This window comes from Phascolarctos cinereus, unplaced genomic scaffold (assembly GCF_003287225.1).
Source record: "Phascolarctos cinereus isolate Bilbo 61053 unplaced genomic scaffold, phaCin_HiC Scaffold_4;HRSCAF=312, whole genome shotgun sequence".
Taxonomy (NCBI): Eukaryota; Metazoa; Chordata; class Mammalia; order Diprotodontia; family Phascolarctidae; genus Phascolarctos; species Phascolarctos cinereus.
The window spans coordinates 29,134,758-29,157,352 of NW_027555847.1; the positions used below are offsets into that span (position 1 = coordinate 29,134,758).

Genomic DNA, 22,595 nt, shown 5'->3' on the forward strand with positions numbered 1-22,595 from the left:
TAGAGTAAGAGAGTGATGTGCTTGGTCATTCATATTAGGAAGGATGGATTGGCAAGGGGCCAGAAGAAAGGCAAGGAGAGTGATTGTTAGGCCTGTACTATAGTCCAAGCAAGATGGTGGAGTGGAGCGAATGGCTGGCTGGTGCCAACGTAGACCTCAACCTAAACCTCAGCCACTGACTGAATGTGGAGGGTGAGAAAATTGGAAGAGTCAGAGCTTCATGGGTACACTCAATGAGCATTCATTCATTCATTCATTCATTCATTCATTCATTCATCCCCAGTTACATGTAAAACAATTATTAACATTTGTTTGTATAACTTTGAGTTCCAAATTCTTTCCCTTGCTCCCTCCCCATTCCTCCTCATTGAGAAGGCAAGCAGTTTAATATAGGTTATACATGTGTATATGCAAGACAGGTCCATAATAGTCATGTTGTGAAAGAAAACATAGACAAAAAAAACCTCAAGAAAAATAAAGAAAGTTTAAAAAAGTTTGCTTCAATTTGTATTCAGACACCATCAGTTCTTTCTCTGGTGATGCATAGCATTTTTCATCACAAGTTCTTCAGAGTTGTCTTGGATCATTGTATTGCTGAGAATAGCTAAGTTGTTCACAGCTGATCATCTTACAATATTGCACTTACTTTGTACACAATACATTTCACTTTGCATCAGCCCATGTAAGTCCTTCTAGGTTTTTCTGAGAGCATCCTGCTTCTCATTTCTTATAGTACAATAGTATTCCATCATAATCACATACCACAACTTGTTCAGCCATTCCCCAGCTGATGGGCATCCCCTCAATTTCTAATTCTTCATCCCTAGAAATGGGCTGCTATAAATATTTTTGTACACATAGGTGTTCCTTTTTAAAAAAAAAATTTCCTTTGGGATACAGACCTAATAGTGGTATTGCTAAGTCAGAAGGTATGCATGGTTTTATAGCCCTTTGCGCATAGTCCCAAATTGATCTGCAGCAGACCTGTACAACTTGGCAATAGGTAGGGGCCAAAATTAAAATAGGCTCAACTTCTCACTGCAGATACATTAGCTTAGAGATAGACTGACGATGGTTGGTTGCCGCAGATCATGTGAGAGAGCCGCCTGTAATCCTTTAGTTGACTGTAGTTGTGCAGGCTTGCTTTACAGGATGGTTGAATCAATTCACAACTCCACCAACAGTGCTCAATGAGTATTTATTAATCCCTACTATTGCCAAAGCACTGTACTAGCAGGTGTTGGAATACACATACAAAAGATGAAATACTCCTTTCCCTCATGGAGCTTACAACCTATTGGGGGAAACAACATGAATACATAAACATAACCATAAAATGGATAGAAAATAGATGCATAGTTAGTGGGTTAGTAGGGTGCAGGGCACCTACAGGGTCAAGTTGGACTTCTTGCAGGAAGTGTCTCTTGAGCTGTACTTGGAAGAAAGCTAAAGATCCTAGGAGCTGGAAATGTGAAGTGGGGGTAAATTCCTAGCATGGGGTTCGGCTTGTGCAAAGGCGTGGAAAAGGAGATGGAACGTTGCATATGGAGAACAGAAATTAGGCCAATTTGTCTAGGATACAGAGTGCACCAAGGAGACTAATGTGTTAGTAAGTCTGGAAAGGTAGGGTAGAACAAGGTTGCCAAAGGCTCTCATTGCCAAGTGGAGGAAAGGAGGAGATACAGGAGCTTCTTAAGGATAGAAGTGACACCTGTTCCTTAGAAATATTAATCAGGCAGCTGTGTTGAGTATGGATTAGAGGTAGAGACCATGCAGATGGCTATTGTAGTAGTGCAGATGTCTTAGAATTGTAGATGTGGGTAAGCAAAGAGGAGGAAATACCACAAATATCATGGAGTTAGAATGGAAAAGATTTGTTAACTTAATAAGTAGAAGAGGTAAGGGAAATGGAAGAATCAGGGATGATTTGGGTGACAGGAAGAATGATGGTGAACTTATTGGAAGTTGGGAGATAGGGGGCAGACAATGAATTCTGTTTGAGGCATGTCGAGTTTGAGATGCCTACACAACATCCACTTGGAGAAGTCCGAGAGACAGCTGATGATAAGAAACTGAAGTTCAAGGAAAAGACAGAGGCTGCGTGTATAGTGTGATCTTGCACAGCCCTCCCTCACTTCAATTCAATTCACTTGCAAGTCATGGCATCATCTTTCTGATGTCATGGTCCTCTTCTAGAATGAAGGGCAAACAACAACAGATCTGTGACATGATAGTTCAACTCAGCTGATGTGATTCCTGAGAGAAATGATATCTGATATGAATTCTAAACCTTTCATTTGTCATGGAACCTCTCCACCCATCTTAGAATCTGGTGAAACTTGTTGACTTCTTCTCAGAATATTTTAAAACAATTCAACAAAATGCTAAATTTTAATTAGATTAGTTAAAAAAAAAGCCATGTCATTTTTTTCCCCATCTAAGTTTATGTATCCTATGAAATTTATTCATGGACCTGTTGGGTATTATAGGCCCAAAATTAAGAACTCCTGCTATAAAGAGAGAAGAGGGCCCAGAAAAGAGCTCTGGGCTAAATTCACACAGAGGAGGAGAGACAAGGATGACAATACAGCAAAGGATACTAAAGAGTGGCCAGACAAGTAGAAGGAAAACTAAGATAGAACCTGTCACAAAAATGCAGGGAAGAGAGAATACCTAGGAGGAGGGAGTGGCACACAGTTTAAATACTTTACAGAAAGTAGTAATGACAGAGGCTAGGGCAAATTTCAGAAAAGGCCATTCAGTTTGGCAATTAAGAGATCCTTGGTAATGCTGGGGAAAACAACTTAAATGGAATATTCAGTTTTTAAAAGATTGAGGAATAAAGGGGAGGTGAGAATGTGAAGGCAACACGTATAGGTAATTTTTTTTCTTGGAGTTTGCCTAGGAAAGGGAATAGAAATATTAGAGTATAGCTTGAAGAGATGGTAGGATCAAGTGAAGAATTGTTTTGTTTTTTTCTTCAGGATGGTGGAGTTCTTAGCATTTTGTAAGCAGTAGGGAAGGAGGCAGTGAATATGGACTTATGGAAAAATATAACTTTTTTGGGGTGTGTGTGATATGAGGATAATTAGAAGGGCAAGCTTCCAGAGGAGAATGAGGGGATGAGGGGATGAGGATGAGGCAGAAATAAAAGGATTGGTACTCACAAAGAGAAAAACCATACTTTCTCTGATACTGGGGCAAAGGAGGAGAGAAAAGAGGATGAGGTTAAGAGGATAAAAATATCAAGGAGAAGGAGATTAAGATGATCCAATTGGGCAGAAGATTGTGTGCTTGTTGGATAATTCTGAGTGCTTAGGAGTGCTAGTCTTAATATTACTAGAAATAGTAGAGTTGGGAGGAGTAGCAGGTTTAGAGGGAGAAATGGTATTTTGAACATTTTAAGTTTGGCATAAGTAAAAAATGCAGAGACAGAACCAAAGAAAGTCTGAGGTTGGATAAAGATGTAAGAAAATGACCCTTTATACTTCTTTTGACAGAGGCGTAAGTCTACTGCTAGGAAAGTCAGTTGCTGAATTTTCTGCCATTACAATTCACTTATCTGGGGGCATAGATCTGTTCAGAGTTCTAAGAGAAGCAGTTACTGATGTTAAGTCTGACTTAGGAGTTCTGAGACAGTATTTGCTCATTTGAATGTGATAAGATGTAGAATACTGAAGTGAATGGAGAATTCAGTATGTTTTGCTATTTGCATATAAAGATTTAGAGAACTTTTTTACTTTCATAACCAGTGAAATATGAACATAAGAACTATTCTATCATTATGAATCAAATGCCATTTACTTGATCATAGACTAAATATGAAAAGTTTGTAACTAACCATAAGGTGAGATCATTCACAGAGAAGTTTCAGAGTCTGAATCCAGAAAGATAATAGAGATGAAGGGATGCATTTCAGAACTTCATCAATTAAGTGCAAAACTGGAAGTGATAGATGCTATTGCTTTTGCTGATGAGTAAGTCCAGCTGAACAGAACAGCTTGGAAACAGAGAATTGGAGAAGTTACCTAGCAGATCAACTAGTTTTGCAGAAGCACAATGCCTAGGGAAGTGTTAGTCAAGCTCAATATGGATCAATTCAGCTAAGCTGTGGAAGCATCTGTTCAACAGAAACTGCATTTATCAAGGAACTTTTATGGACAGTTCCTGAGACAGAAAAAAGGTCACTAGACTTTAGAACTCCAGAGCTGTGAGTTGCCCTGAGCATTTAGGATTTCCTCATTCATGGTTTCCTTGCTAGGTTTCTCTGTGTGCTCACTCTCCCCTGTAGTTATTGAGTATATTAGTGGGAGTGTGTGACACATATTTATGTGTGGATTGTGATGTATTTATTATGTCTGCATTTGCTTTTAATATATATGTAGCTAGTGTGTTATTATTATTTCTTTTGCGATATGTAATGGTCATCTTTAAGATCTAGATGTGTCACTATTCTTTTATGTAATTGGAAACACATTGGTTGGGGTTCAGCATCTGTTATGGTAAATAGGATGAGTGAATTTCCCATAATAATGTTACCCCCTCAGGACATTAAAAGAGTGTGAGTATATCATCATGTGGTGAATTTAGAACTTTCAGGGAATTTAGAACTTTCAATGTTCAGGGCCTGTTAGATTTAGTAAGCCAGCCTCAAAAAATAGTAGATGTCCGCATGTCCTACGTAAGTGGTGTGAGCTGCTAAAGTGTGGGTGTCCATCCCATTCATGAGCTATATAGAGATCTGGGAGTCACTTTAACAGAAACATTGATAAGGTACATTGATAAGTAAGATTGCCAGGGAAGAGCACATAGGATCAAAATTTAAGGATAGAAGGAATTTCAGAAGTCACCTCTTCTAACTTCCTCATTTTAGAAATTAGAAAGAAACATATATTAAGTGCCTACTATGTTCCAAGTATGCTAAGTGTTTTGCAAATATCTCACCTTATCCTCACAACAACTTGTGTGGTAGGTGCTATTATTATCCCCATTTTACAGTTATGGAAACTGAGGTAAACAGAGGTTAAGTGCCTTGCTCAGGGTCACATAGTTAGTAGTGACTGAGGCTAGATTTTAACTCAAGGTAACTCAAGTTTAACTCTAAGTCCAGAGCTCTAACTACTGACCCACCTACCCACCCAGCTGCCTCTAGGAATTGAAGCCCAGAGAGATCATTTACCCAAGGTCGTAGAGGTGATAACCAAAACTGTCCTTTTAAAAAAATTTATTTTTTTACAGAACATTACTCAACCTAAATAGATGTGGAAAGCTACTTCATTAAGATAATACTTTAAAACATGGCAACCCCTGAAGGTGATAAATTAATTCACTTCTGATTTGCTTATGAAGAAAGAGAGAAAAGAAGAAGCTGAGAACTGGACCACCTGGCTCTTTCTTTTCTTGTCTCCTGGTTCAAAATGCTCCCATTGCTTAATGGCTGGCATCCACTTTGACCTTCAATAGGGGTCTATCCATTCAAGTATCAGAACAGTCTTCTCTATAGTCTTGTTTTGTCCCCCCAGAAAATTGGTGGTGCTTGACCACCATGGCCACTCTGCTCTAATGATCAGATGATCATAGCACTGTCCTCCCTGAGTGTAGAGGGGGTCTCTGCTCTTCTTACTGAGGCTGGTGATAGCTGCACTTCTACTGATAAGTTCTGCTCTTCAAATCCAGGTCTTCAGAGCTAGATCCTTGAAGGACACCCCACTCTAAGAGGGTTATAGGGTAGAAGATGAACCAGGAAAAAACCTGAACCAAGAGAACATAGGAGAGAACAGAGTAGAAGCAAAAGAAAGAAGAGGACAGGTGAGAGAAAGGAGACAAGAATGGCGGAGGGAGAAGAGAGGAGAGGCAATAGAAGGAAGAGAAGAGGAAAAAGAAGAGAATGAAGGAGAGAAAATATAGGAAGTAAAAGAGAGAACGGGGGGAAGAGAAAGGACCAGAGAGCAGAATAGAGGAAAGAAAAGAGAGAAGAGAGATAGTAGAGAGAAGAGGAAAAGGGAGGGGAGTGTGGAGGAGAGAATAGGGAGAAAGGAGAAGGAAGGAGAGAGAAGAAAGAAAAGAAAGAGGAGATGAGAGTGGAGGAGAGAATATAGAGAAAAAGGAGAAAGAAGAATGAAGAAGAACAGAGAACCTGGGGGGAGAGAAAAGAATGAGAGGGAAAGGAGAAGGAGAAGAGAGAAAAAGAAACACTAACTTGGTGTAGTATCAGAAAGCAAGCTTTGGAGTGAGGAAGGTCTGGATTCAGGACCTACCTTGAGGTGTAGACTGTGTGACCCGTGGCAAAATAAAAGTCTCTGGGCCTCACTTAGAAAATTGGGATAATTATACCCATAGTAACTTCCTCACAGAGTTGATGTAAGGGCTAATCAAGATAGTGAATATAAAGCATTTGCAAACCATGAAATAGAAATGGCTATCATCATCATCACCATCACCATCATCATCATCATCATCATCATCATCATCATCCATCATCATCATCATCATCATCACCATCATCATCATCATCATCAATCATCATCATCATCATCATCATCACCATCATCATCATCATCATCATCATCATCATATCACCATCATCGTCATCATCATCACCATCATCATCATCACCATCATCATCACCATCATCATCATCATCATCACTGAAGCTTAGATAGTTTTACCTCAAATCAAGTCCTTTCTCTATTACATCCTTCTGCCTCATTAATTAGAGCAGCTACTTCACCATATAAGATTTAACTTTGCAACCGGTAGCAAATGATGGTCCAGTCTAATCATTAAGCAGAGAAAGATACATGGCATGTAATGTTTTCAAAAATTCAAAGCTAAGTTTTGAATTGTAATAAATTCAGGGAATATATTCTAAAGGATTTATTGTTAATAGAAACATATGTTTCCATGTTTAAAATACCTCTGAGATCATCTACCCTACTCCCTTCTTTTTCTAGATAGAGACATTGAGGTCTTGAGAAGTGAGACAATTGGTAGTTTATCTTTTTGGTTACATATATTTCATCCTGCACATGCTGTGCTTGGACATGTGTTTATTAAATGTACATCTATTAATGAATCAATCAGCAAGCATTCATAAAGGACCTACTATGTGCCAGGCACTGTGGGTATACAGAAATTAAGAACAAACAGTCCTTGCCTTCAAGGAGCTTACATTAATTGGGGAAACAACCTGTACTTATATATGCACACACATGTACACACACACACACACACACACCCCTACCACCACCACATACCACATATGCAATGAATACAAGATTTCCAAGGCCTCCGGGGCAGCTAGGTGGTGCAGTGGATAGAGCACTGGCCCTGAAATCAGGAGTACCTAACTTCAGATCCGGCCTCAGACCAAACACTTGACACTTATTAGCTGTGTGACTTAACCCCAATTGCCTAAAAAAAAAAAGATTTCCAAGGCCTGAGTGGTGCTATAGGGTAGAGAGATCAAGACACTAGTGATCAAGAAGGTGGCACTAGAACTGAGCTTTGAAAAAAAAACAAATGAGAGATTTGAAGGGGCAAAGCTGGAAAGGGAAGGCATTCCAGACATCAAGGGCAGCTTATGTAAAGCTATGGAGGCAGGAGATATGAAAGGCACATAATGGCAATCATTGGTAACTTTATTGCCAACTGGACTATGACTGATGTGGAGATAGTTCGGTTTTTGTTTTTTCGATTCTAGATGCTTAGGAAATAGAGAGTAAGGAACATAACTGATGTAGCCCATGTCATTTAATTGAACTACTTTTAAATATATATATATATATGTACACACATACACACACACACACACATATATATATATATACACTATATGTATATGTATATACATATACGGATATAGAATATATTTACTTATTTTTGAAATGAAGTGTTTTTATTTCAAAGTATATTCACACAGAAAAACAATCCAAATTAAAGTTAATTTTTTCATTTGAAATTTTGGTGAACAAAAAGCTTAATTACAAAGTGAGACAGTATTATCAAAGTAACTCCTCAATGATGCCCCTGGTTACCTTATGAAAGACATAATGGTGGCCATATGCCCTTTGGGTACACTATGTATATATTAATATAGTGTATTGATGCTTGTGTATCCTCTGAACATTTTATGCTACCTATGTAAGATGGTAAATTTTGAACCACTGGGTGAGCTAGATTATTTTTATCAAAGCAAAAGTCTTTTCAAGCTTATGCAAAGAGATATCTTAGTACTCTGACTTAGTTCCTTGTTCTAGAAGGGTTGGGCAGCAGCATTGGGCATGTAGCTGAATTCCATGGCAGCTGCCCCCTTCCCTCACCATTTTCCTGTCTTTCCCACTCCTTGAAAGAAAAAAATCTATATAAGCTATTTTTCTAGTAACTTAGAATGGCAATGAAACCTGCTGGCTCCAGGGAAGTGATTTTTAACCTCTCATCCCCCAGTAAGTCTAGGAAATTAAATGAATTAAATGAATTAAATGAAAGTCTTGGAGGATCATCAGTGCATCATAGTCTAAGAATTGGAAGAGACCTTTGATGTCAGGTGATCTTTAGTGTGTGTGTGTGTGTGTGTGTGTGTGTGTGTGTGTATGAGAGAGAGAGAGAGAGAGAGAGAGAGAGAGAGGAGAGAGAGAGAGAGAGAGAGAAAATAAGAGAATACAACTGCTCAAGGCCACATAGGCAATGGCAGAGATGGGATTGGAACCAAGGTCCTTCAATTCTAGATGAAGTTTGCCTCCCTGTGAAGGTCTATACAAAGCATATGGAAATGTACTCTAAAGAATGTAACGCCTGTCCCAAAGCCTATTGGTCTGGGACTTTTTCCTCATTGGTAGAGATGAAGGCCCTGCCCTGCATGAAAGGCCAGTCAGAGTTGGCAATGGCAAGAGAACTCCAGGTTCCTTCAAGACCCTTCGAGTGTTAGGGCACTTCTGGCTTCCCGCTGAGAGGGAAAATGGAAGAGGCCAATCCCACTTTAGTGCCGAAGGAAAAGACTCTGAGAAAACATGAGAGGAGCCAGTAGTCTCCATCATGTCTGTGTTCCTAGCTTGCTACATTAGAGATTTTGGGGAATTTCATCTTGGGTGACATCTGGGACTCTCTCTCTTGGTTGAGTTGAGTTGTATTACTCACTCCCAATAGAAGAACTGTGGTACTCTGAATTGGCTGGTGTATTTTCTCCTATGTATACTTTCTCTGATTTCTCTTTGTCTATTTGACTTGGATAAGTGGGTTTCTTTGATAATTGCTATGTGTGTTCATTGTGGAACTGGTATTCAGTTGGAAAGGGGTCAAGCCTTGGATATAAAGCTTGAGGTCCTCCTTCCCCCAGTAAAGAAACAGAGATTAGAAGTTGCACTGAACCTGATTGCATGCCCTCACCCATCAGTATTTAAGGGCTACATATATTTCTAGCTCAGTACCCCTTCTCTCTGAGGAGATCAGAGTGGCATCTGGCCCCAACTTCCTGATTCCCTTCCTTGCAGGAATTAAAATCTCCCTTAGAGAAAGGTGGGGAGAGAACAGGTTAGGAAGGTTTATTCTTTTTCCCTTTGAGCCACATAATATCTACCATTCAACTTGTTGGGGAGATAGTCCTTGCTGCACACATAGGTCCCTGGCTACACATGGGGCTTCTTTACACTTGTAATGAGAAAATTCATGTGTGTTACAATCTTAGATAGGATCCATACAGTAATGACATCACTGAATAGAATTGCCAATGGTAACTTTCCCATCTGATAGGATTATCTTTAACCATCCATCAATCATTGATTACAACTTATTTCTATTTTGCCTTACCGTTTATAAAATGTTTTTCATACCTTATCTCATTTGAGCCCTACTACAGCTCTATGAGGTAATTGTTACAGATGTTATTATCTCCATTTTGCAGATGAGACTCTGGGAGGTGAATTAATTTGTTGGGGGTCACATGGCAGGATTTCAGCCTTGATCTTTCTGGCTGCAAATCCAATATGCTATCCACTTTTTTTTTTTTTGGTGAGGCAGTTGGGGTTAAGTGACTTGCCCAGGGTCACTCAGCTGGTAAGTATTATGTGTCTGAGGCTGGATTTGAACTCAGGTCCTCCTGACTTCAGTGCCAGTGCTGTATTCACTGTGCCACCTAGCTGCCTCCCACTACACCACCTAGCTGCCCCACTATCCACTATTCTTGACAGCTTCTCAGCAGTAAGATGAGAGAATGACCAGACTCCCTAAAAGATTGCCAGAGACACGTGGTCATTTCTATCCCTACCTTCTGAGGATGACTTTAACATCTTTTTTTTTTTTTAAAAACAACAACAAAAATAACCCAAACCTTGATTTTTTTTTTTTAGGTTAATGTGAGTAGAGTTGAAAGCTTAAGAAGTTGGCCAAGTCTCAAATCCACCCTACCAAGAACTGGCCTTGTTAACAAATTCCTAACTGAAGTACCATTCTTCCTGAGCTCTCTCTGAACAGTCCAATCACCAGAAGTCTAAATATAACAATATGAGCTTTCATAGTATTTGCTAGTTAAGATTCTTTTTCTCAGACTCAATAACCAAGATTTCTCCAAGGCACCCATCATGAATATTGCAGACCGGCTTGCAGATCATATGACTTCAAATTTGGCTCTCAGGACCTTTCCGTCTTCTGTCCTCCATTTAGCTGCTTTTGCTCTTGTTGGAGACAGAGCTTAGGTTTAAAGTTATTGTGTCATTCTGCCAGGGAAATCGGGTACCAGATGGCTTTGAACAAACTATTTCATGGCAGAAGCCTCTCCTGGAATGTGTCGCTGTGTGTTCAGGTCACGTTTACATCCATTATTTATATTCTTTCCCAAGCAAAATTTGGCTGCACTAGAAAAATGAAAGCCAACAAAGAAAACATATAGTTTCAGGATGTTTTCTAAAATAAAACTGTTGAGAGACCTTTTTTTTAAAGGAGACAAAAAATAGATGTCTAGCACTTTCATATTTCAGAGGGTGTGTGTTTGGGGGGTGGTGGTTGGGGGTTGGTAGGATGTTTCCCATTACTAACAGTCAAGCTCTGTTTTATTAATGTAGGCAAGCTAATTAGCATAGGCTTTCTGCAGTACAGGAAGCCAATATGTTGGCAGAGATGACTTTGAGGCCTCCATGCATTTGTTTTCTTAGCACAGAATTGGGGGGCTTAACTTACATTCTTTTCCTACTAGATGAACATCAGTCTATGTTCCACACAGTTGCCCAAAGCCAGGTCTGACCACATCACCCCTCTGCTCAGTAAGCTCTAGTAACACCCCCTTGACTCCAGGATGAATGATCGAGTCTTTTGTTCTCTTTAGCTTTTCAAGTCCTTCACACTTTGGCCCCAGCCCACCTTTCCAGGCTTATGGCATATTACTCTCCTTTTCTGCACTCTGTGTCCAGCCAAGCTGGCTGGCTTGCTGTTCCCCGTAAATGGCATTCGATCTTCCGTTTCTGTGTTTTTGTACAGGCCGTCCTACGTCTGGAATGAACTCCTTTTGCAGCTCTGCTGCCTAAAGGCCAGAGCTCCTTCAAAGCTTCCAAGAGAAAGCCTGTCCAGATTTCCTCTGTCAGGAGTGCTCTCTCCAATTATTCTTATAACCCTCCCCCCACCCCTGACTTATTTTGTATATATTCTTTTTCTTTATGTTCATGCTGCTTTCCTTCAATGGAATCTCAACATCTCAAAGGAAAAGACTGTTTTGTTATTGTCCTTCTGGCCCCAGTGCCTACCAAAGTGCCTGCCACATAGTAGGGATATAATAAATGTTCATTGGATTGAATCGAATTTAGTGTTAATAAACCAGAATGGAGGGAGAAGGTGTGTCAGAATCTCATGTAACTTAAAGAATTTTATTCATGGGGTAGCGGATGTCTTTTCATCTAAAAGTTCGTTGAGATTATTTTTTTTAAATAAGTTTTTATTGATGTCTTTTTTTTTTACTGCCACAATTTCTCCCAGTATCTTCTTTTCCCCACCCAGAGAACCATCCCATATAACAGTATTTTTGAAGGGGATATATATATGTATGTGTGTGTGTGTGTGTGTGTGTGTGTGTGTGTATAGTGTGTGTATATATGTATAGTGTGTGTGTGTATATGTGTATATATACACATATATGCATATATATGTGTATATATATATGTGTGTGTATATATACACATATACACATATATATGTGTGTATATATATATATATATATATATATATATATATATATATATATAGGGAGAGAGAGAGAGAGAGAGAGAGAGAGAGAGAGAGAGAGAGAGAAAAAACAATTGGCATAATTGATCAGTATATCAAAAAAGTCTCAAAATACCTGCATTAAATTGTCAGCTCCTTGAGGGCAGGGACTATCTTTTGTCTTTTGCTTAGCACAATGCCTGACACATAGGAGATGCTTAACAAAAGTTTATTGAGTGATTGATATATATGCAATGAACAACACTTGTGAACTTGCCTCAGAGGAATGGCAGTGTCTACTTCTATCTATTCTTTTGAGCTATATTTGTTCTTCATACTTTTGCAACATCTATTTAAAACATTTTTTGTGGTTTTTTCCATTTACATTGTTGCTATGATTGTTGTATATGTTATTTTATTCTGCAACATTTCAGATAGATCTTTTCATACTTTTCTGGGTTTGTTGCACTCATCATTTCATATAGGATAGTAATATTCTATTACATCCATGGACCACAGCTTGTTTAAACATTCCTCATTCGAGAAGCACCTACTATGTTTCCAATTCTTTGCTATACAAAAAATGCTGCTATCAAGATTTTGATATTGACTTTATTATTGGCGGCCTTCTTGGGGTACAAGCCTAATAGTGAAATATCTGGGTCAAAGAGCATGGACATTTTAATCACTTTATTTGTATGATTCCAAATTGCTTTCCAATATGACTGACTATACTGATTTACAGCTCTACCAATAATGCACTATTTTCCTACAACCCCTCCAACATTAACTATTGCCAATTTTTGTTATCTTTCCAATTTTCAAGGTGTGAGGAGAAACTTCAGGGTTGTTTTGGTTTGCATTTCTCTTAGTATTGGTGATTTGGAACATTTTTTCAAATAGCTGTTAATAGTTCGCAATTCCTTTTTGAAGAACTATTCATTTCCGTAGACTGCTTATTGAGTAATGACTTTGGTCATATATATGTATGTATATGTACACATATGTATGTATGTGCATATATACATATTTATTTGTAAATATATGTATGTATATATGTATGTATAAATAGAAATGTATATACACAAGTAAAAGATACAGAGATATATATCTATATATGTTAATTGTTTTTATTTCTTAGATACCAAGCCACTGTCTGAGAAATTTGATACAAAATAATTGTTTTCCCATTTAATCACTTCCCTTCTCATCCCCAATGATCATAGAAACATAGCTTTAGAACAGGAAGGAAACTTAGAGTGACATAATCCAAGCCTTTGATCTCTACTGATAAGGAAATTGGGGTCAAGAAACATTAAGTGATTTTCCCAAGGTAACTCAAAGAACTAAGTACAGGGCCATGAACTGAACCAAGGTCCTCTGACGCCCAATCCAGTGCTTTTTCTGCTGTTCTATGATGCTGCTTTTATTTGACTCAGTAAATAATATACCAAACCCTTGTTATGTGCAAGGCACTGGTAGCACAAACAGAAAAATGAAGCCGCTAAAGTTACCAATGACCTCTTTTTTTTAATCAATTTTATTTTTCAGTTCTGAATTCTTTCCCTCCCCTCCCCCTTTTTCTTCCCCACCCATTAAGAAAGCAAGAAAAAAAAAACCCTTATAAATATGTATAGTAAAGCAAACAAAGTCCTGTACTGGCCATGCCCAACCCCTCCCCCCCAAAAAAGTCTTAAGTTACACTCTGAGTCCATTCACTCTCTATCTGGAGGTAGGTAGCCAGTTTTTATCATGAGTCCTCTGGAATTGTGGTTGGTTATCAGACTTTGTCTTTATGATCTTGTTATTGTATAATTGCTCTTGAGGTTCTGCTCCCTTTACTTTGTATCAGTTCATACATGTCATTATTGGTTTCTTTGAAACCATCTTCTTCGACTGGCGTTCTCATAAGATGCTGAATCCAATGGCCTTTTCCTCAGTCCTCAACCATCTTGACCTCTCTGCTGTTTTTGACAGTGTCACTCTCTTCTCCCTAGGTTTCTGTAACTCTGCTCTCTGATGGCTTGCTCTTCATCTCTTTTCCCAGATCTTTGTCCAAGTCACCAGCTCTAATTGTGGAAATACCTCAGGGCTCTGAACCAAGTCCTCTTCTTCTTCTCTCTCTATTATTTTGATTAGTGATCTCATCAGCTTCCATAGACCATCATCTCTATGCTTGTGATTCTCCAATCCATTTATTCAGTTCATGTTGGAGGAGAGACTTGAACTCAGGTCTTTCTGGTTTTGAGGCTACTATATCAGGCTGCTTCTTGCCTCAAATAAAGTAGTATGAGTTGGTTATCACTTTCCCATCCTGCACACTAGGGGGCAGCATAAGGAATAAATCCCATTTTATTCTGGATTATTTGGGCGGGAACCTGGGAAATCCCTCTCCCATGGCGCCATTCAGTCTAGCTAACTCAATAAATCATTTTTCTTTATTAAAGTACTCATCTATACTATTTAAAATTTGAGTCTCTCTCAGCCTTCCTACCCAAATTGCTAGTTTCCCTGGTGAAAATATTTTAAAATGGAAAAGTGCTACTGACTTAAATCTCCATTAAATGAAGCCACTCATTTGCATTTCCCAGAGTAGATCATTATTTGTGCATAATGTTACTAATGATATGAAGCCTGAGACTCACATAATTCATCCTGAAGCACATGTCGTCCCATCCTTTCTTTGCCCTGTAAAAGTGATCTTGTTGAAATTAGAAAAGATTTTTTAAAGAATAAGCATCATGAAAAAATAGTCTATTGAATCAGTTTTCAGCCACCAACATTAATCTTTGTAGGTGCTAATCAATGTAGAAATGAGGACTTTTTCAATTTTGTAAAAAAAAATACTATGCATTACCTTCCTTATCTGGAGAGTCTATCTCTACTTCATTTTAGATGTATGGCTTAGTTCTTTCCCCCTAGCCAAGACAGTACATTTCCACTTTTTTTTTTTTACAGGGAATGTATAAGAATTTTATGACATGTTTCACTAGAATGGACTAGCTTCACTTCAGATATATTCCATCATCAAGGCAGGGGCTGGTCCTCAGACAAATGCATCAAATATTAACCTGCTACTATACTTCACTTCAGTGACTGTGTAAATCTTGGTGACAGATAATATTTGAATCTGCATTCAGTTAGGGCCCTCCAATTGAACCCTTTGGGAATTTCCATTCAAGGGGACAGGGGATACCAGAGTAATAGAAAGAAAACCAACATTGAAAGGGATCAGAGCTCTTATCAATGCGATGACTTCAGACACTGAGAGTATGCTTTCCTCATCCCCCAAGAGGTGCGTGGACTATAGGTATGGAATGGGTCATGATGTTGGCTTAATCATCCAATAGGTTTTTATGAAGTGCCTGCTACATGCTGGTCACTGGGGATATAAAGACAAAAAAAAGAAATAATCCCTACCTTCAAGGAACATGTTACCTATGCTGGAAATGGATAAATAGATTAGTCAGCTTAACTCTGTATCTTTGTTATAAGGGAGAGATCTATGAAGGGAGATGGTGGGGACTCATTGAGAAGTGGTCAGTGATGTAAAAAAAAAAGCATCAGTGAGATATTTAGTAAAAAAAAAACAGAGGCAAGACAGTAGTAAAAAAGAAAACTCTGTTAGATACAGGATGTCCTAAAAGTTTTAGAGCAAGTTTTAAATTATTAAAACTTTTGGGACACCCTATGTAATGCTTGAAAGTTTGTAAATCACTTTATATCCATTATCCTGTGCAACTTTGGGTAAGTTACTTGAGCTATCTGGGCCTCAGTTTACTCTTTTGTAAAATGAGGAGGGTTGGACTAGATGGCCTAAGAGGATTCTCCCTGTCAGCTCTAACTGTGAGCCTGTGATCCCCCATTTGACCTTCCCATCATGCCTGTGACATCTGTGTTACATGGATATCTTTATTTTACAGAGGAGAAAATGAGCTTGGAGTAGTTGAGTGATTTCCCCAGGGTAGCATGGCTAGTACATTTATGAGGTGGTATTTGAAGCAAGGTCTTCTAAGCCCTTCTCTATGTCCACTCTACAATATTGTGTAGTTCTAGCCATGTCAAAATTATTTGGCCCTACTGCCCCCATAACAAAATAGGCCTTTAGAAGAGGTGTGTATGTGTTATGGAAAGACAGTAGACCTGTAACTTCGTCATTTGCCAATCTCGCTTTTCTGTTTTCAAATTAATTTATTTCATTTTAATTTATATATATATATATATGTAGAACTATTTTTTTTTGTAAATAGTATTTTATTTTTTTCCAATTACGTGCAAAGGTAGTTTTCAAGTTCATTTTTTATAAGATTTTGAGTTCCAAATTTTTCTTTCCCTCTTTCCCCAAGACAGCAAGCAATCTGATACAGGTTATACATGTGCCATCATGTTAAAAAATATTTCCACCTTAGTCATGCTGTGAAAAAAAAGAATCATAACAAAAGGGAAAAGCCGTGAGAAAGAAAAGAGAAAGTAATATGCTTCTATCTGCATTCAGACTCCATAGTTCTTTCTCTGGATATGGATCACATTTTCCATAGTGAGTCTTTTGGAATTGTCTTGGACCATTGTATTGCTGAGAAGAGCTAAGTCTACCATAGCTGATCATTATACAATGTTGCTGTTACTGTATATAATGTTCTCCTGGTTCTGCTCACTTTACTCAGCATCAGTTCATGTAAGTCTTTCCAGGTTTTTCTGAAATTCGCCTGCTCATCATTTCTTATAGCACAATAGTATGCCCATAACATTCATATACCACAACTTGTTCAGCCATTCCCCAACTGATGGGCATCCTCTCAATTTCCATTTCTTTGCTACCACACAAAGAGCCGCTATAAATATTTTTGTACATATGGGTCCTTTTCCCTTTTTTATAATTTCTTTGGGATACAGACTTAATAGTGGCATTGCTGGCTAAAAGGGCATGTACAATTTTATAGCCCTTTGGGCATAGCTCCAAACTACTCTCTAGAATGGTTGGATCAGTTCACAACTCCACCAATAATGCATTAGTGTCCTTCAAATTGATTTTTAAAATAACTGACCATTTTTCTTTTTATGCCTGTTAGATCATCATCATGATAAAATGAAGGTGGTCACAATTAAGTCCCAAAAAGGCATGTTTCCTTCTCCTAAAGCCTTTATATGAGAGGGCATAAAAATCTTTTGAGGTCAAGCCATTGTGCCCTTGACCTGCGAGCATGGTAGATTCAGGTAGGGTACTTCACAGAGGTGGACTGGGCGATTTAGAGACCTACTGTGCAGTGGCCAGTGCCTGGGAGCAGTTGGTGAATTGGTGACTGGTGGTGGGGTGCTGTTCATGAAGCGGTGCCAAGATGTCAGTGAGAAAAATCTTAAATAAGTGCTATCCACCATATCTGATTAATCAAAAATTCCTAAACTCAAGCTTCCCAAAGATTAGCAATATGTTACAAGGCTGTTGGCCATACTCAATAGGAGAAGTGAGATATGTGGTGAGTATATTTATAAAGACAAGAAATTTAATGCCCAGAAGCAGACAGTGCAGAATGAGCTATATTTGGGACTCCCAGTTTTTCATTTCTGAATTGTGTGCCTGTTCTAGCTGAAATCACCTTCAAAACAGACCCAGGCAATACAGATTATACTATGGAATATGGATCCACCTGGAACTTCCAAGCTGAGGAACTCCTGGAAGAGGAAGAGAAAAGGGTACAGAAGGAAAGAGATGAAGAGTACAATAATCCCATGAAGGTGCAGGAAAACTGGACCAAGGACTCCAAGATGGATGTCCTGGAGAACCTGCAGTAATTGAAGGAGCTCAAGCAGCACCAGGACTTTGAAGTGTTAGAGTGGCACTCGCTGTCCATCGTCCCAGGAGGAGAAGTGCCAGTGAGAGCAGGAGGAAGACCAAAAATAAATGGAGGCTGTGATGGAACAGGCCAGGAGATGGTGACGATTTGAAGACTCTGACGCTGATGAACAGCCTACCCTTGCACCTTCTCAGCTTGTCCATTTAAGCCAACCCCACTGCCATTTTAGAGGAGGTCCCACACCTTAAAAAAATCCCAGAAATTGGAGAGCTAGGTGTGGAATGTGAGTGCACTAGACAGCAAAGGAGGTGGGTCTGGTTGTAGCAAAGGAAGAAACTGCCCCAAAACTTTGCCTCAGCAATGGGCATATGATCTTGCCCTTCCCAAGCACAGTCATAACTCCAAGTTTGAAGGAGGTGGATACATCGGACTGGATAGCCAATGCCTCATCCCTGAGCCAGCTGGGGGTGTAATCAGACAGTGAAGATAGCAGCAACAGCAGCTGAAGCCTCAGTCCCTCTCCTTAGGTGTAGGCCTCAGACCCTTAAGTCCCCTTCCTAGTGGGGCCTCACCAGGAAGCCAGGCTAAAATGAGTTCATTTCTTTGTTCCACAAGCTCAGCCATGTGAAGAGGAGGATTGAGGTGGGCACCGTGCTGCCATTTTTCCCACTTCTTAGGTGCCCTGAAACCATGGCCCTTGTGCTCATCAAGCCCACGTAGCCATTGAGGAGGCAGAGAGTCACCTCTTACCATCCCTGGAACTTTAGGACCTTTTTCTCCTTGACAGGGCCAGAATTCATTTATCTCTTTTGTTGATGTGTCTATCATCACATGCCACAGATAATGGCACTTTTCATTAGTGCCCAATGCTAACTTAGCATGTGCGATAGGTTTATCTTCCCCCTAGCCCAACACCAAGATTATCTGATGGTACTTGAACCTTTGGGAATTGAATATAGGATATGGGATGCTCTATCACAACAGGCATCTTCTTTTTCCTTTTGCCTCCTACCTCAGAGCTAAGCAGCAGATGGGGCAGATTCCAAGGTCAATAGCGCTGCTATTGGTCAGATCAGGCCAACCCAGAAGACCCCCTCCCCAACTTCCTACCAGTTCCACCTGATTTATATCCAGAAGTCATTATCTTAAACCACATAAAGGAAACCAGATGAACTAAATAAATCTGAAAAGAAATATTCCAAGTAGAAATTCACTGTCTTAGAAAAAATCCTAACAAAATTTTTTTTGCCAACTCATTCCATGATGAAGCCAAAAGGAATAAGCCTCCTATTTGTTAAGATTTTTAGAGGATGGCACCTGAGTGGATTTTGGTGACTGAGGCTGCCTCGAGGATGAACTGGTTATTATTATTTGGATTATATCAGAGAGAGAATGCTCATGATCACAGGGAACATACCTGGTCATAATTTATTAACACTGAAGCAAAAGATACAGAGAAGACATATGCTAGTCCATGACATAGCCCCACATGTGTCTTTGGGGGGGAGGAGTTGTTTTGATTAAAAATTTTTTTTCAGTTAACAAAAATCTCTTTTCTCTCCCTCCCACCTCCTCCTCCATGAAGAAAGAGAAAACTCTTGTGCCAAATATCTCATTTAACCAAATGAGATGATATTTATAAAACAGCACAAAGTCGGGCACATAGTAGGTATTTAATGTTTATGCCCTTCCCTTCCCTTCCCTTCCCTTCCCTTCCCTTCCCTTCCCTTCCCTTCCCTTCCTTCCTTCCTTCCCTTCCTTCCCTTCCCTTCCCTTCCCTTCCCTCCCTCCCTTCTTCCCTTCCCTCTCCCTTCCCTTCCCTTCCCCTCCCTTCCGTTCCCTTCCCTTCCCTTCCCTTCCCTTCCCTTCCTTCCCTTCCCTTCCTTCCCTTCCCTTCCCTTCCCTTCCCTTCCCTTCCCTTCCCTTCCCTTCCCTTCCCCTCCCCTCCCTTCCCCCTTAACCAAGTAAACATGGTCATACAAAACAAATTCCAACATTGGTCATGTACAAAAAATCATTCTGCATCCCAAGTTCATCATTTCTCTGTCAGGTGATGGGTAGCCCACTTCCCCATTGGTCCTTAGGGATTCAGGTTTCTTTTTCCTTCATCCAGATCATGCTCTAAATGCACACCCGAGAGACCCCACCAGTCTGGTCTAAGTGGCTCCTGAATGGTGGTGCTTGGAGGTGGGGAGAAGGTTCTACTCTGGGAGACAAAGGGATCTGGCAGCCTTTCAGATGTACCAATATAAACACAACCCCAAGCACTTTTGAATAGCCCGGTCATGAGTAAGCCAGGTAAGATGTGCACAGGGATGCTACAATTCCTTGGATGCTCAGTGTTTATATACTCAAAGGTCTTTTTTTTTTGAGGGATGGGGAATGGAAGGAAGGGGAGAGAAGAAGCCCAGTCCAAGCAGGCTGCCTTAGGAATTTACTCTTTTCCCCTAATCATCTTTGCAAATACACAGTGGTGTTGCTGGGTCAAAGGGTATAAACAGTTTAATAAGTCTTTGGACATAATTCCAGATTGCTCTTCACAATGGTTGAATCAGTTCACAATTCCACCAACAATGAATTAGTGTCCCAATTTTTCAATATCTCCTTCAACATTTGTCTCTTTCCTCTTCAATCATTTTAGCCAAACTGATAGGTGTAAAGTGATATTTCAAGGTAGTTTTAATTTGCATTTCTCTAATCAATAATGATTTAGACCATTTTTCATATGACTATACATTGTTTTCATTTCTTCATTAGCAAACTGCCTGTTCATATGCTTTGACTGTTTATCAATTGGGGAATGAATTGCATTCTTATATATTTGACAAAGTTCTTCAAATATTTAAGATATGAGACCTTTATCTGAGAAACTGTCTATAAAATTTCTTCCCCAATTTTCTACTTTCCTTCTGATCTTCACTATATTTGTTTTATTTGTATAAAACATTTTTAATTTAATGTAATCAAAATTATCCATTTTATACCCAACTTTGCTCTCTATCTTTTGACATGTGTGCATATACATATCATATATATGTATGGTATATACATTCAGGATTGTAATTATAATAATAGCTATCACTTACATAGCATTTTAAGGTTTGTAAAGCAGTTTACAAATATCTCATTTTATCCTCACAACAGTCTTGGGAGGTAAATGCCACTATTATTTCCATTTTACAAATGAGGAAAGTGGGGGAGGGAGGGAGGGGGAGAGAGAGAGAGGGGGAGAGAGAGAGAGAGAGAGAGAGAGAGAGAGAGAGAGAGAGAGAGAGAGAGAGAGAGAGAGAGAGAGAGAAAGAGAGAGAGACTGAGACTAGTGACTTTTCCAGGGTGACACTGATACCATGCGTCTGAGGATTTGACTCAGGTCTTCCTGACCGCAGGCCCAGCACTCTATCCACCAGGTCTAAACTATGCTCTCTCTTATGTGCAAAAATTATTCTACTGACCCAATCCCACCAGTAAAGTATATACTACTTTTGAGTTGGAGAAAGCAGCATGGATTAGGATTGAGGAGATTTGGGTAAAGCACTTAACCTCTCAGACTCAGCTTCTTCATCTGTAAAGTGGAGAGGTCGGGCATAGCACTTTTCTAGGCCTTTTTGGGTCTAACAACCCTGATTTACCTTGTGTTACAGTGGCAAGGCTTGGACCTGGCTTGAAATTCCTCTGATGCCTTATTACCTGTAGTAAGTTAGTAAATCCGTTCTTCTGTCCATGTCTCCATTCCTTCAACTGCAAAATGGGGGATTAGACCAAATGACCTTTGAGGTCTGCTCTTATGTCCTTATGTCAATTCCAACTCCCGCTTCAACTAGTTCAATTGACTTTGAACCCTCTTTCACCTTCCTCCTCCTCCCTTCCTCTGCTACAAGCAAAAATAGATATATAAACAACCAAATAATTCCCCTTTTTACCAAGTGTATTTCCAGAGAAATATCTACTCATCAATGATTAACTTTAACTTTGGTTACATGATGCTGCAGCCATTGTTACTGAGTAGAGCTCTGTTGACTTCCTTTATTTACGTTGTTATAGTCAGTCATTGTATCTATCATTCTTTTGACTTGGCTTTCTTTAAATTTGCTTCCCATAAGTCTTCTTGTGTTTCTTCAAATTCTTCCTATTTGTCATGCGTTATGGAGCAATAATATTCCATTACCTTCATCTGCCATAATTTCTTCAGCCATTCCCCCATTTATTGGCTGATATATTTGTTTCTAACTTTTTTCATAAACCATACATAATGCTGTTATGTATATTTTTGTATAGATGCTCCTTTTTTCTTGTTAATAACTTTTTTTTGAGAGAGAGTCTCAAAGGATCTCTGAGCCGAAGGATATAAATATTGCTTCCCTAAGATCATCCCAAATTATATGCATGGTGGCTGTATCAACTCACGGTGCAGCTAGCAGTGGCATGGCTTTTCAGACAATGAGATTTCCCAGTTTTTGGCATCTGTACTGGTTAGATGGGTAGCATTTCTGGGGTATTTTAGATTGAATTGCTTTTGAACACTTTTAAAAGTGGTTATTGATAGCCTTTATTCTTTTTGAAACTGGCATGTCCTTTGACCACTAGTCTACTGAGTAATGGCTTTTAAGAGTATATGTTTAA

At 39.3% G+C, this 22,595-nt stretch overlaps 1 pseudogene; it reads left to right on the top strand.

Moving 5' to 3' along the window:
• The first annotated feature begins 16,462 nt into the window (after positions 1–16,462).
• LOC144456613 (splicing factor YJU2 pseudogene) lies at positions 16,463–19,707 on the top strand (annotated as a pseudogene).
• The last annotated feature ends 2,888 nt before the right edge of the window (positions 19,708–22,595 follow it).